Genomic DNA, 14,669 nt, shown 5'->3' with positions numbered 1-14,669 from the left:
GTCAGAGGGGCAGTCTTCCGAATGAGAGGTTAAACAAAGATCCCATTTTTCCCTCAGTTGGAAGTAAAATCGAATCCCAGGTCATTCTTTGAAGAAGAGCAAGGGAGTTCTCCTCTATGTTTTAGCCAATGTTTATCCCTCGAGCAACAGCAATCAAAAAATATTATCTGGTCAGTTATCTTATTGTTATGTGTGGGGCCTTGCTGTGCACAAATTTACTGCCACATTTCCCACATTGCAACAGTGGCTACACTTCAAAAATACTTAACTGGCTGTAGAGGGCTTTGGAATGTTCTGAGGTCAGAACGGGCACTATATAAATGCAAGTTTTTCTTTTCTTTCACTTACTATTGGCTGTAAAGGACTTTGGAATGTCCTGAGGATTATGGTAAGGCGTTTTATAAATACAAGTCATTTTTTTTCTTTGTTTTTGGTACATTATCATATCGCAGGTTGGCAGCACAAAGTGCCAATGTCAGCTTATGTGAAATAAAAGCAGAAAATGCTGGAAAAGACCCAGCAGGTCTGGCAGCATCTGTGGAGAGAGAAACCGAGTTAACGTTTGACTCTTCTCCAGAGCTTATGTGAGATTGGCATCTGGATTTTCTGATTTGGAGCAATCCCATCGATTATGAGTGGGTTCTGTTAATGGTAAAACCAAAACATGAACTTTGAAGTGGTGGAAGTGAATAGCACAGATCTATTTAAGGAGAGGCCAGGTCAGTACACGAGGGAAAAAGGAAAAGGAGGGTGAGATGAAAGAAGGGCGGGGACAGACTCGTGTGGAGCATTATAACCAGCACAGACTGGATGGGCCAAATGGCCTGTTCTAAATTTCTCTCTGAAATCTAGGCTAGAGATCACCAGATTGAACAGGCCTACATATATATAAGCTCTCCAGGTTTGGATGCACCTTGCATAACTTCTTGAAACTTAAAAAGGTAAATAAAGAAATCGGTGCATGTGAGATGCTAGGATTTACTTTATTGAAGAAATGGATGGTGTCCTTTTGGGGGAAGGAAGGGTTACGACTAGGATCTTGGCTCTGTGGCCTCCGAGTTTTAATCTTGCTCTGACGCCCTGAGTTTTCCTTGTGTTCTACAAGCTGACGAAGCGGAACTGAAACAGGACTGATTGATATGATCGGCACTGGCACGAAGTGACATTTCAAAAACCAATTACTGACCGCATCTGTGTATCCCAGCAGTCAGCAAACTCAAACAGATGAAAGAAAGACCTGCCTTTATATAGCGCCATTCATGATTACTGGGTGTCCCAAAGTACTTAACAGCCATTGAAATGTTTCTCATGTTTAGTCACTGTTATAATGTGAAAACAGAGCAGCCATTATTTGTGCACAGCAAGATCCCACAAACAACAATGCGGTAATGACCAGATAATCTGTTTTTTAGCGATGCTGATTGAAGGATAAATATCGGCTAGAGCACCAGGAACAACATTCCTACTCTTCTTTGAAATCATGAGATCTTTCACATTCTTCTGAGAGGGCAGATGAGGCGTTGGCTTAGTGTTTCGTCCAAAAGATGGCATCTCCAAGAATGCAGCACTCCCTCAGTAATGTGCTGTCAGCCTACACCTTTGTGTTCAAGTCTTTGTAGTGGGATTTGAACTCACAACCTATGATTCTAAGGTACGAGCCTTTGCTTCCACGGTACTCCATTGATTGTAAGGTGCTTTGGGAATCATGAGGTTGCGAAAGGTGCTATGTAAATGCAAATTCTTTGTTACTGTAGTGAGAAACCATGCTGAGTAAATACCCCTTCCGGGGAGCTATCTGCGTGAATAGGCTTGCCACCCTAGAAACTGCTCGGTGTGTTGGTAGGTTCACAGTTTCTTAGAAACAGGATCATGAGGTTAAGGTAAAACCCTAACTGGCCTCCTCTTGGAGCACTGGCTGTGCACCTGGCACTCATGTGACCAATAAGTTTGAGAGTTCGTCCTCATGCTTGCAATATCTCTTGACTCCATTTGGGTCTGTGCCAACTGACATGCAAAAAACCAATATGGAAATCTTCCTATCAACATAAACAGTAAAATAGCAGGATGTCATTTTACAGGCAAATGTTTGGACAGTGTAGCTGGTATGTTCAAATACAAAAGTGAACACTAGCAAAGCAGGTTAAACTTGAAGTTAATGGGTTACGTGCTTTCAGACAGCAACTTGCATGACCTCAGGAAACCCCAAAGCATTTTACAGCCATTTAAAATATAGTTGCTGTAGTAATGAAGAGTATAAAACATTCCTGTGTTAAATCAACTTTCCTGCCTTCAGGAACATTAAAGGGCACTGATTTGTTTTGTGTATTTTCAACCGACAACTGCCTTTAACATGGAAAAGCATCCCAAGATATTTCATCAATGGGAGCGGGTGAATGACCACTGAACAGGAGTTAGGGGAAATGATCAACGATGCGTGTATTGAGGAAGTGGGCGCAAGATGCACTGAGGTCAAATGGCTCATGTGTGTCAGTCGTGGTTCAGTTAGTAGCACTTTGCCTCTGAATCGCAAGGTTCAGGGTTTAAGTCCCACTCTGGGTCTTGGGAACAAAAATCGAGGTTGACACTCCAGTGCAGCAGTGAGGCTCTTAGAGCAGCCATCTTTTGGATGAGACGTTAAACTGAGACACCATTTGCCTGCTCAGGTGAATGTACAAGATCCCACAGCGTTATTTTGAAGAAGAGGTCGAGCGTTATCTCTGGTGCTCTGACCAATATTCATCCCTCAACCAACATCATGTAAACAGATGATCTGGTCATTATCACATTGCTGTTTGTGGTAGGTTTCTGTGTACAAATTATCTGCTGTGCTTCCTACATTTAACAGTGACTACACTTCAAAAGTACTCCATTGGCTGCAAAGCACTTTGTGATGTCTGGTGGTCATGAAAAACGCTATGTAAATGCAAGTCTTTCTCTTTGACCTGAAGGAGATTGCAGAGCGCAGGGCCGTGATGGCTGAAGGTTCTGCCGTTGAGTGGGATGGAGGGAAGGGGAAACGATGGGTCAGGATGGGATGAAGGATGGCATGTGGGACATTGCCCCAAAGATGTAGAACCACCAGAGGTTGGTGAAGAATAAAGGTTCCAAGATAAAGACATCTATGAGGCGGCTCTCGAATTATATATTTTGGGATGTTAGCATTGCTGGTGAACAGACAGAATTTGTGTTCATATTTACTGCCCATGATCAGTAAGTTGGTATTTAACAGGTGTGTGTTGTCTTACCCTTGGAGTGCATCCAAATTAAGTGATTCGGCAGCAAGTTTTTGTGAGCTTAAAAATAGAGATTATTTATTATCGCACACTTACCCCGAAATGATGCAACATTTCACTCACATGTATCACCCACACAAATATTAGATACAAAACAAAAACAGAATTACCTGGAAAAACTCAGCAGGTCTGGCAGCATCGGCGGAGAAGAAAAGAATTGACGTTTCGAGTCCTCATGACCCTTCTTACGGACTTGAAACGTTAACTGTGTTCCTCTCCGCAGATGCTGTCAGACCTGCTGAGTTTTTCCAGGTATTTTTGTTTTTGTTTTATACATGTAGGCCAGACTGGTATTAATAAACCAGATTGTTTTTTTATGACAGTTGAGGATAGTTTCATGGTCACTAGCTTTCAATTCCAGATTTTATTAATTGCTATGGTGGGGTTTGCACCCATACCCCCAAAGCATTAGTCTAGGCCCCTGGATTACTAGCCCAGCAACATTTGTATCTAATAAAAACAAAAAAACTGTGGATGCTGGAAATCCAAAACAAAAACAGAATTACCTGGAAAAACTCAGCAGGTCTGGCAGCATCGGCGGAGAAGAAAAGAGTTGACGTTTCAAGTCCTCATGACCCTTCGACAGAACTAAGTAAAAATAGAAGAAAGGTGAAATATAAACTGGTTTAAGGGGGGGGTGGGACAAGTAGAGCTGGATAGGGGGCCAGTGATAGGTGGAGATAACCAAAAGATGTCACAGACAAAAGGACAAAGAGGTGTTGAAGGTGGTGATATTATCTGAGGAATGTGCTAATTAAGGGTAGAAAGCAGGACAAGCAAGGTACAGATAGTCCTAGTGAGGGTGGGGTGGGGGAAAAGAAAAATCTATATAAATTATTGGAAAAAAAGGGAGGAGGTGGAAATCGGAAAGGGGGTGGGGATGAAGGAGAGAGTTCATGATCGAAATCATGGCCTACATGTGACTCCAGACCCACAGCAAAGTGATTGGCTCTTAACTGCCCTCTGAAATAATCTAACAAGCCACTCAATTCGAGGCCAATATGGATGGGCAACGAATGCTGGCCATGCTGGGAATAATAAAAAAAACACACTGAAATAAAAACAAAAAAAACTGCGGATGCTGGAAATCCAAAACAAAAACAGAATTATTTAAAAATATTTTAAAATCTTTTATGCTCCCCCCACCCCGACTAGAGCTATACCTTGAGTGCCCTACCATCCATTCTTAATTAGCACATTCGTTTAGATAATATCACCAACTTTAACACCTGTGTTCTTTTGTTCTGTTTTCTGTAACATCTTTTGATGATCTGCTTCTATCACTGCTTGTTTGTCCCTACAACCACACCAACCCCCTCCACTTCTCTCTCCCCACCCAAACCCGCCCCCCCACACACACACACACACACACACACACCTTAAACCAGCTTATATTTCACCCCTTTCTTGGATTCACTCAAGTTCTGTCGAAGGGTCATGAGGACTCGAAACGTCAACTCTTTTCTTCTCCGCCGATGCTGCCAGACCTGCTGAGTTTTTCCAGGTAATTCTGTTTTTGTAAAAAAACACACTGTTTGGCTGTTGCATCGCAAATTCTGTTGTTATTTAATCTCCCCTGCCCTGCAGCCTATCACACACCTTTTCCTTCGTTCTTCCTGTCCCCTCTTCCTTCCATGGGCTTAAAAACTCTTACGTTTCTATCTTTTTTTACTATTATTTTCTGAAACGTTAACTCTGTTTCCCTCTCCTACTGAGTTTTTCCAGCGTTCTTTGGCCTTGCCTCATGATCACTTCCCTTATGACTGCTGTCCCACCATTCCCTCATCCTAGTTTTTAATCCTGCTACCTTGAGTACCCTGGTCCCAGTAGCAGGATCCTAGATCCACACTGGCCTCAGGATTCTGGAGCTGAAAATGAGGCGCCAGATGCAGCAGCATTTAAAAAAAAAAGTGGGAGCTGCTTCATGGGCACTGGGCTGCAGAATCGGAATTAAAAGATCAACATTACATACCATAGACGTCGGGGTGTAAGTCAACCTTCGAAGCCTCGAAAAATCCCTCCAAAAACGAGGGTCGGCTTATACGCTGAGTGTAGAATGAACCGCTGGTGCGGTTGGTCGCCATCTTTGTCGTTTGGCACAAGGGGTCTACTCTGTGTGGGTGTGTGTTAAACCCCAGCGCACTTTCGCCACACTGCCTGCGTCACCTGCTTCATCTCTTGTGCCCATGTTATAAGGTACCCGTAAGTAAAAAACCCATTTGTGGCTGAAAAATTGAGGCTGACTGCTAATGCGAGTATAGGATGCCATGGCTGAAAAGGGGGTTCAACTTATACACAAAAACATGATTTTTGGGCATGAAAAAATGGGCTCATCTTATGCTTAAATGCAGCAATCTACCATAAAAGCAACTGTGTGTGTCATCATTCCACAGGTTAATAGTGTCACACCTCCAACACTGTAATGTCAGGCTACTTGCCTAAGTTTTTTTTTTTCGTTTATGGAGTGTGTTCGTCACTGGCTAGGCCAGCACTTATTGCCCATCCCTAATTGCCCTTTGTGCAGGGGGCATTTTTAAAAGTCAACCCCATTGCTGTGGGTCTGGAGTCACATGTAAGCCAGACCTTTCCTTCCCTAAAGGACATTAGTGAGCCAGCTGGGTTTTTGCAACAATCGTTTCATGGTTATCATCAAACTCCTAATTCCAGATGTTTATTGAATTCAAATTTCACCATCTGATGTGGTGGGATTCAAACCCAAGTACCCCAGAGCATTACTCTGGCTCTCTGGAATACCAGTCCAGTGTCAATACCACTATGCCACTGCCTCCCCCTAAGTTGTTTCCCGACATACCTGGCATCACACCGGCACTGAAGCTCATACATCAATGTTGCATAACGTGTGGTAGCCCTATTTACCTCAAATTATCCTGGAAAGGCAAAGTTTCTGGAAAACTTGAACAACAGGTTAAGCAAATTGTTTCACGCTGCAGCTATGCAGTGACTATGTGAGTGGTATTTTCCATTACTAGGGTGTTGCCATCAGTCCAAAAAGGCATTCTGCCTACCGCACAATTCAGAAGCATCATGTATGAATTTCATTGCCAGTCTGATGCTAGGTACGTAGCCCATAAGGCCCAGTGACTGGCTGATCAAATCAAACAGCATGTTACTTCAGTTTGTTCATAATAAGCAGAGTACAGACCGTACTCAACAACCCAAGCATTACAAAACTCAAAATTAAATGTCTACTGTTGGGATGTGATTCCGCAAATTGGGCAGCACTTGCTGAACAATCCTGAGTGCGCTAATAGCTAACAACCAGTTTAAGATAACCAGTCGAGCTTGTAGTGCGGCTCATTTACACTTGCTAGAAGTGACAGCCATTCATCCATAGGGACCCATTCTCCCGAAAACGAAAGGAATATGTTCAAGCCTTGAGCCTTTTTTGAATTAGCCAGGAGTTTGGGGAGCCCATAGTTCCCCGTCGCTTTCTCCTTGGTAACTCCTCAGCCGATCAGCATCAACTTGCCAACAAAGCACACTTTTCTCCTGTAATATGAGTTGTTGTGATCGTTTGAAATTTGGCATTCTTGCGTTTGTCCAGGTGAGTGGAAGATGAAAAGCTTTGGCATCATGTCTCTCTTTTCAACAATAGTATTGCATTTATATAGCGCCTTTCACATCCTTGCACTGTCTGATGCTCTTTACAGCCAATGAAGTGCTTTTGAAGTGTAGTCACTGTGACAATATGCAAAATGTGGCAGCCAATTTGTGCACAGCAAGCTCCCATGAACTGCAACCTCATAGTGAACAGATAACTTGTTTTTGTGATGTTGATTGAGGGATAAATTTGGTGGACTCCACAAGAACCCCCCTGCTCTTTGAATTGTGCCATCCTTCACTTCCACCCAAGGAAGCAGATAGGTTCTCAGTTTTATGTCTCCTCCAAAAGATGACATCACTGACAGTGCAGCACTCCCTCCACATAGCGCTGAAGTGTTGGCTTTGATTATGTGCTCACATCTTTGGAGTTGGGGCTTGAACCAACAGCATTCTATCTTGGAACCCCAAAGGTCGGGATAGGAAAAAAACAGCAAAGCCTGTGTGGACGTTGGTCAAGGACAAGACAGGATCAGCTGTGATGCCCTCCCATTGTTGAACTGCCAGTTTGGCATTCATTGACAAGGCTTACACATGGGAGTATCAAAGCAGAACTTCTGTAATCTTGTCAAGAGCCTCAGAATGACCCTGGTGGGCAGAACTACCTCATGGGTGAATATCCTCCCATTCCACCTTTCATTGTTTCAGCCTCTGGGACTTTTGCCTGAACAAATAAGGAAACAATTTGTGGAATTTGGAAGCTTATCCCCTGTAAGGACCCACATTGCCCCATCCCACTTGGGCCAGTTGGTATTGGAGCTGTTCTGCACCATGCTCAGTACAGTACCAGCTAATAATACATTGGGAATATAATAAATGGACATTTTTTTGTAAGAAGAAAGACTATGCAGTAATATACATGCCTTCAGTTGAAGCTCTTCAGAATACATACAATCATAGTGGGACAGCCAGTGTCATCCTTTACTATTAATAATGAAATCTGGTCCCTCGACAGTCTGGGTGATAAATTCCTGTCTTTATAGCCGTAATGTGCTGACCTGGGTGACCTTGACTAGTTCAAAGGCAAGGCTGTTTTTCCTGACATTGCAAAGTGACCCTGAGGCCAGGGGTCACCTGTGAAGAGAAATTTAGAGCGCTATATCTATTGTCACGAAGCTGAGCAGCAGTTTTCAGTCCTGGTGATTAATGACTGGCGGTTCTGGACGCTGTGTCTGTATGTGTGTGTGTGTGTGTGTGTATGTGTGTGTGTGTGTATTTGTGTGTGTATTTGTGTGTATGTGTGTGTGTGTGTGTGTGTGTCTCTGTGTGTGTGTGTGTGTCTGTGTGTGTGTATGTGTGTGTGTGTGTGTGCGTGTGTGTGTGTTTATGTGTGTGTATGTGTGTGTCTCCTAGGCTAAAACATCTTCAGCTGCTTCATCAATAAACTTCCTTCCATCAAAAGGTCAGAAGTGGGGATGTTCGCTGATGATTGCACAATGTTCAGCACCATTCGCAACTCCTCAAATGCTGAAGCAGTCCATGTCCAATTGCAGCAAAATCTGGACAAAATCCAGGCTTGGGCTGACAAGTGGTAAATAACACAAGTGCCAGGTAATGACCAATTCCAATAAGAGAGAATTTAACCATCGCCCGTTGACATTCAATGGCATTACCATTAGTGAATCCCCCACCATCAACATCCTGTGGGTTACCAGTGACCAGAAAGTGAACTGGACCAGCCACTTAAATACTGTGGCTACAAGAGCAGGTCAGAGCCTAGAAATCTTGTGGCGAGTAACTTACACCCTGACTCCCCAAAGCCTGCCCACCATCTGCAAGGCACAAGTCAGGAGTGCAGACCCAACAACACTCAAGAAGCTCGACACCATCCAGGATAAAGCAGCCCACTTGATTGGCACCACATCCACAAACATTCATTCCCTCCACCACCGACGCACAGTAGCAGCAGTGTGTACCATCTACAAGATGCACTGCAGGCAGTCACCAAGGCTCCTTAGATAGCATCTTCCAAACCCATGACTGCTGGAATCTAGAAGGACAAGGGCAGCAGATAGATTGGAACACCACCACCTAGAAGTTCCTCTCCAAGCCACTCACTAACCTGACTTGGAAATATATCGCCATTCCTTCACTGTCGCTGGGTCAAAATCCTGGAACCCCCTTCCTATCAGCACTTTGGGCGTATCTATACCACATGGACTGTAGCGGTTTAAGAAGGCAGCTCACCACTGCCTCCTCAAGGGCAATTAGGGATAGGCAAAAATGCTGGCCCAGCCAGTGACGCCACATCCCGTGAATTAATTTTTTAAAAGGGTGTTTTTGTGTGGATGTGCGTTTGTACGTGGGTATGCGTTTGTGCGTGGGTATGTGTTTGTGTGTGGGTATGTGTTTGTGCGTGGGTATGTGTTTGTGCGTGGGTGTGTGTTTGTGTGTGGGTATGCATTTGTGTGTGGGTATATGTTTGAGTGTGGGTATGTGTTTGAGTGTGGGTATGCGTTTGTGTGTGGGTATGCATTTGTGTGTGGGTATGCGTTTGTGTATGGGTATGCGTTTGTGCGTGGGTGTGTGTTTGTACGTGGGTGTGCATTGGTGTGTGGGTGTGTGTGTCTATGTGTCGGGGACGCTTGTCAAATCATCGTCAGCTGATGTAATGCTGATCTTGCCCTGTTCCTTAATCCCACAAACTGCAGGCTAGCCATCATCTGTCATGCTCTCGTTTGAGATAATGCCTCAGGACAATGCCTCATTGACGACAAAGTGATTTGAGGAGTAAAGTACTGAACGATGCTGGCTTCTTCCTTCCAGATGTGTGTGTGTGCATGTGTGTATATATGATTGCATTCCTTAACCGCAACGACAAATAAAAGTGCCAACAAACTAAACAGAGGGAGACAAATCCAGGCTGAAAGCCGATAGTTTAATGGGTTGTATCAGTGTGTTTAAGGCGCTTGCTACAAGCTTCATGGTGACAGTTTTATCGGCAGGCCAGCAACACTGGAAGGATTGCCTGTTATTTACTGAACTGGGACCGTGACTTACCGAAAAAAAAGATATACAGTTGACATAAATCCACATGAAGGATCAGTTATCAGTTCAGTGAACTCGTGACAAGAGACTTTTAAAATGCCATGAAATAGGATACTACTCCCTTGCTCTGCTCAGCGCTGCACACCACAGAGCTCTTGTTAGAGCTGCAAGTTCCCTTTTTGTTTTTTTTCTTGATACTGCCTGTTCTGTTTTTAATGATAATTCCACAGTGGGACTCACAAATAACACACTTTCTGTACCGCATGCATCACCATGCGCTTGGGTTTACAATTTCACTTCCAATTTGTTTGCGGTGAATTTTATTTTAGCCGGCAAGTACTCACCCTTTAACGTGTTGATTGTATTAAACGCAGATTAACTTTTTAGATGGAGAGATAGTGAAAATAAAAGCGTGAGTGGTTCCTTGTCCTGACACACAATGTTTTATCGGCAGTTTAAAGTTTACATTCCAGATTATAAAAGAATTGAACACACAGGACCTAAGACATATAAATCTGTAATCAATGGTGCAGACTGTATGGCACCCAGACAGGCTGGGTCACTCTTTCTTTTGCCAGGGCTATGATTTGATCCCAGATTGCACATTGTCCACTTGGGATCGACAGAGATTTTCAGCTGGGAGCGCTTGAAGTTGTGCTCCAGCAGGACACGGAAAGAAGGATGTTCAGCTGGAAGTAGTTGGGGGCACTTTGAGGATTAGGAGGCTGTAACACACGACAAGAAAAGCGAGTTAAATGCTGCAGGGTATCTGTGCTTCCTGTTACCTATGACATATCCAAGGTCTTGAGAATGCTTGATGGCATCTCTGCAAGGTGGTATTGGATGCCAGTTGCCAAGTACTCTATTCTTTGAGCATCTGACTCTGTAAGTCGCGAACCTTTGTGGATTGGATGTCCAAGAAACTTCATCACAATCCTGCAATTGCTTCATGATGATATGACCGTCTTGAGTGGGAGATCTGGAACATACACCTTCAAAATCCAGACCAGGGTCAAGCAAGGCTGTCTGATAGCCCCCATAATATTTACAATCTACCTGACAGTGGCTATTCACTTCATTAAAGATCAACTGCCCTCTGGTGTCAGTATTAAATACGGTCTGGAAAATTCTTTAACCTCAGTTGCCTGAGAGAGACAGTTAATGTACCGACTGCACATTGTACAATAGGACAAAGCTGAAGCAAGTAGTGACAATTTAGTGTTTTGCAAGTACGAGCAGGAATCATTGCACTCACGTAACTGGAAGGGAACATTTTAGGCAGAGCAGATAAATAACCGATACCTGGGAGCCCAGCTGCTACGTGGAAGATTTGTATGCGCTCCTTGATATTAATTGCAGATTTATAGTTTGCGTTAAAAAAAAATGCCAGAAGTAATTTTTTTGTCACCTTATGATGATAGTCTGCCTAAGGGATGGGGGATGATTTGAGAGATTGCATTGAGATAATATTTTTCATTTGTTCATGGGATGGGAACATCTCTGGCAAGGCCAGCATTTGTTGTCTACCTCTAATTGTCCTGAAGAAGGGGGCATGAACTGTTGCTGTCCACGTGGTGCATCCACACTGCTGTTAACGAAGGGAGTTCCAGGATTTTGACACAGCAACACATGATGGAATGTTCCAGGTCAGGATGGCCTGGAGGGGAGATTCCCATGTATTTGCTGCCCTTGTCCTTCTAGATGGCAGAGGTCATGGGTTTGGAAAGTGCTGTCGAATGAGCCTGGGCTCTTTTTGGTTTTTCTCCTGTTATAGCCTGTCATTTGTGACTTTGGGTCTCCGAGGTAAATTTCGCAAGTCTGTAAGTAGCACAGGGCTTCCAATTCTTGGTGCACCAGTTTTGTGACAGGCATTTTGAGACTTGAAAGCAAGACAGAACCAGCATGTGTGGGCCTCATTATCATATGCCAGTTTTGTAAACCAGGTTCCACAGTGTTATCTTTGGCCTCTAGAAAATTTAGGGGCATGACATTCGAGCAAGTAAGGTCCAACTAGTTGATGTACTTCATAGTTGGGTGCTGCGTGATTGTCGTTTTGCTGTCTGAATTTAAGGTTTCAGTTATTGGACTGAAGCATTTTGGCACTTCAAATGAAACACAAGGCAAAGTTTTCTTTTCCTTTTGTGATATGGTCCTTTTAACTCGTGTTCCTTTCCAAGAGATGTCTGAAATGACCCATGCAAGTGTGGGAATAGCTGTCATTATCACACTACTTGCTGTACATGTACAACTTGGTGATGTTCAACCTCCAGTCAACTTATGTTGAACTATTGGCTTTTTTTAATATTCGAGTTATCTCAGCTCTGATCACAGGTGTCTGGTTGAAACACAAGCTCATTAGTGCACCATTGCAGGCACAGTCTGGATCTTGCAAGCCCTCTGGACATAACCAGAGTGGCACACCATTCCACTCAAATCCAAGGCTCCATACCCATTAGAACCCTTCTCTGAACTGGCAAAGAATGGAACAAACCAGTTGTGATTTTAAGATGAACCCATTTGTTTTACTCTCATTCATGCTTTCATTACCTCTAGACTCGACTATACCAATTCACTGCTGCCTGCCCCCCACATTCTACTTTTAGTAAACTAGAGCTCACCCAAAGCTCTGCTGCCCATGTCTTAACTCACAGCAAGTCATGTTCCCCTATCACCCCTGTGCTCACTGATCTAAACTCGCCCCCAATCAAGCAATGGTTCGATGTTAAAATTCTCATCCTTGTTTTCAAATCCCTTCGTGGCCTTTCCCTTCCCTGCCTCTGTAATCTCCTCCAGCCCCACAAACCTCTAACATACTTGCACTCCTCCAATTCTGGCCTCCTGTGCATCCCCAGTTATAATTGCTCCAACATTGGTGGCTGTGTCTTCAGTTGCCTGTAGGCCCCAATCTCTGGAATTTCCTCCCTAAACCTCTCCACCTCACTTTCCACTTTTAAGACGCTGGTTAAAATCTATCACAATGACAAACTGAGCTAATACCTCCTGACGTGACTTAGTGTAACTCCAGTGGCTTGTATCCACTGGAGTTTAGAAGAGCGAGGGGTGACTTGATTGAAGTATATAAGATCCTGAATGGTCTTGACAAGGTGGATGCGGAAAGGATGTTTCCTCTTGTGTGTGAGTCCGGAACTAGGGGGCGCTGTTTTAAAATTAGCGGCCATCCTTTTAGGATAGAGAGGAGGGGAATTTTTTTCTCTCAGTGGGTTTGAAACTCTCTGCCTCAGAAGGCAGTGGAACCGGGGTCACTGAATATTGTTAAGGCTTATATATATATTCTTGTTGGGGAAGGTAATCAAAGGTTATTGGGATTTGATGAGAATATAGAACTCGAAACACAAGCAGAGCAGCCATGATCTTATTGAATGGCAGAGCAGATTCGGGGCTGAATGGCCTACTTCTACTCCTATTTCGCGGCGTCATGTTTTGTTTTATAATGCTCCTGTGAAGGCCTTCATTATGTGAAAGGTGCTTTCTAAATATAAGTTGTTGTTGTTGTGGTGGCTTTAAGGTGAACCCAACTGTTTTATTAAAATATAAAAGGCAAGCCAATTTGCATTGCTTACCCAGTGAAGTTAATTGCACCTTTGCTGTTACAGTGGGAGCCTCTATACAGGAGGGAAATGGTCATCCACAGGAAACTCTGCATTGCCTTTTTCCATTTATTTCCCTGACTTTTTTTTAAACTGCACCTGTGTCTTTTAATGTGAAAGTGACACTGGGCTGTAACCCTTATGACTCTTTAGAGAGTGAAGGCTTTGTGACATATGGGTGCAGGCACCTGGGCTGGCTGAGGTTTTCAATTGCTTTTAGCCATACTATCAGTCTCGTTTTCTCATAAGCCCTTTATTCTGTTTGATACTAAATAATTTGGGTGTGTGAGTCATTAAATAACTATGTGTTTCTTTTTTTGTTGATGAAACGAGGTTGCTTATTTAGGGATGGCCTTAAAATGAGGTTGAATTGCGAGTTCTGCTGACAATTGCTCGTCCAGGGCAGCAGTCAATGGTGTAATGGGAACAATTGACTAAAGAGCAGTAAATATTTGAGACAATCCAAGGGTGTGATAAATGTGCACCAGCTCAGTGGAAAAGGGCCCAAAGAAGTTTGTGGGACTCCTAATTGCCTGTGTTTTTCCAAAAAAATATTCAGTGTAATAAAAAGCAATTTCCCATGTACAGTATTCCAAAATATGTCCCTGAAGGATCAGGAGAAGCCATCTGTATAGTAGCTCTGTGATCACAAACTGGTAAGTAGGAGTCAAATTACACTTGGTGGGGGTAGGGTGGGACTGGTATAGCTGTGAAGGAACATAATCCTATACTCTGTATAACCCCAAATGGAATCCCTGAGCTAGGTGAAACCCTAAAGGTATCTATGTTATTGGATTTTATATATACACAAAAAAACAATTTGTACTGCAGCACATTAAGAAATAGTTTAATTATCGTTCTCATGAAGGTAAAGCATGTGACAGTGATTCTTTATATGGTTTTAATGAAGAATGTCATTTCTTTCTGTGGGTAATTGTAATATTTAGTTGCATGAGGTTTGTGAATTGGGATTAAAATTCCCTGCAGAGTTGCACTGAAAACTGTTCACACAGCTAGCTGAGTGGGCGATGATGATTAACTGATACTTCACATGGCCTTGGAAATAAAAAAGCTCAGAAACCTGCTTTTAAATTTAAGATTTTTAATGTTGTCTAATTTAAGTAAAGGATTAAAATACATAAAATTTCTTTTTAGGGAT

At 43.3% G+C, this 14,669-nt stretch overlaps 1 protein-coding gene and 1 long non-coding RNA gene across 4 annotated transcripts in view; both read left to right on the top strand.

Moving 5' to 3' along the window:
- gse1 (Gse1 coiled-coil protein) overlaps positions 1 to 14,669 on the top strand; it is a 604,225-nt gene that overhangs the window by 336,552 nt on the left and 253,004 nt on the right. The window lies entirely within an intron of this gene.
- The window catches only part of LOC121279644, a 62,294-nt gene that overhangs the window by 46,358 nt on the left and 1,267 nt on the right, over positions 1 to 14,669 (top strand). The gene's annotated exons all lie outside the window — the stretch shown is intronic.

Source organism: Carcharodon carcharias, chromosome 7 (genome assembly GCF_017639515.1).
Source record: "Carcharodon carcharias isolate sCarCar2 chromosome 7, sCarCar2.pri, whole genome shotgun sequence".
NCBI lineage: Eukaryota > Metazoa > Chordata > Chondrichthyes > Lamniformes > Lamnidae > Carcharodon > Carcharodon carcharias.
This window is presented reverse-complemented; position numbering and strand designations above follow the sequence as displayed.